Here is a 5,183-nt window from a genome sequence, read left to right on the forward strand (position 1 = left end):
GATCGAAACAAGCATACAACACTCGCACGAAGACAAGCACAAATATTGCAACAATCCAGATGTAATTATCACAGAGGTCCCAATTTAATTTATTACAAACCAAGTTTCAAATACATAAAAGAGTGTTCATAGTTCAAGCAGCGGAAAAATAATGATAAGTCTAACATCGATACATGACACCATGATGAAGCCTTCCATGATATCACTAACCACGATCCTCGCCCACCGAGGTCGGATCCCACTCAACCATCCATCCTGGAGGGAGCTGAGATGGTCAAGTTACACTAGCAATCATATCCTCAAAATCAACGTTACCTAAAAACATAGCCACAAGAAAGGCTGAGTATACTAATACTCCGCAAGACTTACCCATCAGGTGGTATCTAATCCACCGACTCCTAGACATGCAAGGCTTTTTGGCTGAGGGGTTTATTTTTGCCAAAAGCTTATAAAGTGGATTCTTGCTTTTAAGTTTTAGCATCAAGTTCTAGTTGATTATCCATTTTAGGTAAGCACCTATTCTAAGCAAACATGGTAGAACAAGCAAATTAATCAAGCATCAATATTAATTGTCATCCTTGTTCATCTTCTCACTCAATGCAGCATAGTGATCAAGTAGTCCCAAACTGTGAGAAGCAGACAATTTGAATCGAATTTCTTAACCTTGCAAGGTGGATCTAAACACACGACATATGCGTACCCCATGGTTCACATATGTCAGCCGTTTCCATCAATCCCCGACACATGTCCAGGGCCCACTTCCCTTGGATATAATGCCCCAACAGTCCCAAAACTACGCCGTACCGAGGCTGCACTTGTACCCACATGATGCATCATGGAACCCGATTCCAGAGAGAGTAGGGAGTATGTCCACATCCCGGTTCAATCAGGTACTAGGCTTCCCGATCCCATATTCGGTATGTGTTTAGTACTTTCAAACACTTGACCACAATCACCGACACGTTTCAACCTTAGCAGATTTTCCTCTATACAAGCGAGGCATCCACCATTCCAGAACATATTACCAAGCCCCGCCCGTCACCCTTATGATTCCAACATAAGTAAATAGGCAACTCGTATAGCTCGCGAGTGACAGGAAATCACTCGACTTTTACCATGTCCTATTTAGCATAGCAACTATGCAACTTAGCATGCTAGTATTCAAGTCATGGGTACTAGGAGCATGCAACTAAGGTTTCAAGCAACTCCAATGAACTTAATGCACAAACATAAGTAATGCATAATTTGGAAATTAGGGTTATGCTCCGGGGCTTGCCTTCTTGTCCTACGTTAGCCTGGGGCTCTTCCGAAGCTTGGCTTGGGTCTTTTGTTGTCTCGATCAGGTTCAACGCAGCGGCAGAGTGTTCTTCTTGAACTTCCGGAATCAACTCATAGGTGGTGTCAGTGAGGTTAGCTTCTACACGAGATGCATATGCATAAGATTTTATTTGTAACCATTCATAATGTAGGTTGCATTTCATTAAGTCATTGCAAAAGCATTGTGTAATTTTCAACCACATTCACCTAGACAAGATTTTAAACCTTTCTTTCTTTTGTCCACATTGACCTAGACAAGACTTTAACAATTCTTTTGTTCATAAAACAAGGTTGGTGGTGAAGAAAACATGGGTTTTACTTTGATGGTGATTGTGTACACATATAAGATTTTTAGAACTTGGTATTCATAAAATAAAGGTGGTGTCATGTTGTACTACTTAGCAACCATTTTTAAGAGTGATAAAGTTACTGAAGAAAAGCACAATAATTACTCGTGAGCCTACAAGTCCTAATAGTACTTATTATTAATGATTAACTACCATGCAACATGAATAAATGTTTCAGGAAGCATTTGACAAGATATGAACTTGAAATTTTTACAGGAGCTTTCCCTCTACACAAAATATTTATTGTAAAAAATTTGAGATGAATTTTACATCTACAAAATTTATTAAAATCAAACAGTGTTAAATTGCAGAACATGAAGAATGATTTTTTAACTAGAGTTTCATCAGTAGTTTAGTTCCACAAATTTTACAGAAGAGTTACTGTGGTGGATCCACCTCGGATTACCTTGATTAAAGCACGGTTAAGTCGCTTGACATGCGACACTCATGCCTTAGTCAAGTTAACTCGAAGTGCCGTCGAATTTCATCCGATTAAACCACTTAACAGGACCGAGTTTAGCAAACTCACACGAAGGTGAGTGATTCCAGAGGTACAACAGATCCATCGAGTTAAACAAATTTGACCATTTAGTTCAACATCAAAACAAAATCAGAGTTTTACAAGGTTCAAAAGCAGCGGAAAGATAAAACAGCGGAAGCTAGCGCCGGGGTCGGATGTCCCTGATGAGGCCGATCAGGACATCAGTGATCCCTTTCCTCGTCGTCCGAGGAGGGAGCCCACTCGACCGTCCAACCCGGAGGGAGCTGGGGCGGCCAAGTGCCAACAGGAACGAGCTCAGGAGCGGCGAGTTCACCTGAAAAGAGAGCCACAAACAAGGCTGAGCTTCTAAGCTCAACAAGACTTAACCGACCGGTGGTAAAACTACTCCACCACTTCTAGACATGTAAGGCTCTTTTGGCTGAGGGGTTTTATTTGCCAAAAGCGACTACAGTGGGTCCTTGCTTTCAAGTTTTAGCTCAAGTTCTAAGTTCATTAGCCAGTCTATGTTGGCGACTTATGCTAAACAACCATAGTTTCCAACAACAAAGCATAGAACAAGCATCGAGTTCATATCATCATCATGTTCCATCTTTACTCAGTGTAGCATAGCGATCAAGTAGTCTCAAACTGTGAGAGGAAGACGAATCGATTCGATTTTCTTAACCATACATGGTGAACCTAATCTCACGACATCCGCGCACCACAAGGGGTCGCTTCCTGTGTCGGCCGTCCCCATCAATTCCCAGGCACGTGTCAGGTCCAAACTACCCTTGGCATGCAATGCTCCACAGTCCCGACCTCTACCGTACTGTGACCACACTTGCACCCACATGATGCACCATGGGAACCTCGTTCCAAGGATAGTAGGGCTATAAGCCATGCCCTAGTTCAATCAGGTACTAGGCTTCCCCATCCCATACTAGGTATGAGATTAGTACTTTCAAACACTTGATCACGAACACCACCACTGTCGGGCCTTAAGCAACTTCATATAGATAGACAGGGCAATCCACCGACCACCAAAAGAGTTCACCAGGCCCTGCCCCATCCATCGTCCTTATAGTTGTAACCAGAAGGAGGACAACCAACTCCTATAACTCGCGAGTGACAGGAAATCACTCGACTTTTACCGAGTCCTATTAAGCAATGCAACTACTCGGACTCATCAGGCTAGTGTTCAGATCAAGGGAACTAAGTCATGCATCTATGGTTTCAAACAACTCCTGTACTTAAATGCACATACAAACAATAGAAGGCATGTGTAAGTTAAGAAAGTTGGGCTCATGCTCCGGGGCTTGCCTTCAAGCGGAGGGAAGGGAAACTGGTCCTCTGAGGGTTCTGCTGCAGCTCCTGCGGTCGGCGGCTCAGCTACTGCTCCGTCTTCTGGCACCGGATGCAGTTCGTAGACGCCGTCGGCGAGACTTAGCTCTACACGAATGCAAAGCAGGAGTTAGTGTTTAGACGGTTATTTTAACAACACTTGCAGTTAAGCTCGGACATTTTGCAGCAAGGCTACAGAAAAGGTGGGGAAGTTTACTTGAGTTGGTGGAGAGCAAGATAAAAGGGTCGGATGGGAAGAAACTTATGATCTGACCCTTAGACTAGAGGAATAGCTGTGCTGGGGGTCCTCAGACTTAATGTAGAGAAGTCCCCAATTTTTACACATATACCCTCGGGTCAAGGAAAAGGATACAGCCGAGTCCTCGGGCGAGGCGGAAAAGGGTCGGCGAAACAGACAGGGTCGGACGAGACGGAGAAGGGGTCGGGCGAACAGACAGGGTCGGGCGAGACGGAAAAAGGGGTCGGGCGAATAGATAGGGTCGGGCGAGACGGAAAAGGGGTCGGCAGCTTACCTTCAGTTTATAGGTGAAGTTTTGGGATCGGGAAGGTGCAGACTTGGGTGGAAGGACTGAAGCACTAAGACTTGGGTAGCGGCGATGTCCGGCGGTGCTCCGACGGCGGCAGAGCTTCTCAACAGGGAAGCTCTAGCACAGTGCGGAGGAGCAGGTGGCTGGGTGGATTGGGGCGGAGTGGGTCTGTGCGGAGAAGGGGAACTCTCAAGAGGTTCAGCGGGATTTGCTCAAGTGCTCGCAGAGTAGGGGCGGTGAAACGACAAGGGCGAAGGAACTCCAGTGGGACTCCGCCATTCCCTTTTATTGATGCGTGGAAGAGAGAGAGGGTTGGAGCAGCACGAAGACTAGGAAGAAAAGGATGGAGTGCGCTGCCATGGTGGCGATTGAGCGGCGATGGGCGGCGGAATAGGACTTCGGAGATGACGCCTTCGACCATTGGGCACTGGAGACAGGGCGGCGCAGGCGCAGTTTTTACCAGGGTTGAGATTTGGCAGAGGCGGGCTGTAATACCTTGCCATTTTAGTCACCAAAGTGACTTTGAAGAATTGGAAGCAATTCGAGAAGAAAAGAAAAAGAAATTGGCCAAAAATCAAATTCGGGTCAAATTTGACCGAAATTTGAATTTTGAATTTGAAATTCAGAAAAATTCAGCAAAAATATGGAATAAAGGTGTAAGGGTGATTAGAACTTGAGGATCAAGAAATTGGAACAGAACTGATCCTAAATATCCCAAGAGAATCAAAGAAAGAAAGTGAAAACCGAAATGCACTATTCACCATCCGACAGTAGGAATTCAGGAAAAACAGCCTCAGAGTCCATTTTGGAAATTAATTTCTGATGAATTTTTCAAATAAGTGGATCAAAACAATTACACCATACTAAAGTGTGGACTTTGGACTACTAGAATTGGGTGTTGTTGATCAAGAATAACAGAGGGAGCTATTTCAAATGAAGGCCTAAAGTCAGCATCTTGTCACTGTAAATGGCATCACTGAAAATGACAGTCTGAAAACAGCAGCATATGGTCGACTTTGGAATGAATTTCAGAGAAATGTAGATCAAAAGGAGTAGGTGATCTTGAGCAAAATGGAAACCTTGAAGATAGTAGAACACAATTGGGTAGAAGTTGGACTACAAGGAGAAGATTTGGATCACTGAACTCAA

The sequence above is a fragment of the Setaria viridis genome, chromosome 9 (genome assembly GCF_005286985.2).
Source record: "Setaria viridis chromosome 9, Setaria_viridis_v4.0, whole genome shotgun sequence".
In the NCBI taxonomy this organism is placed as follows: Eukaryota; Viridiplantae; Streptophyta; class Magnoliopsida; order Poales; family Poaceae; genus Setaria; species Setaria viridis.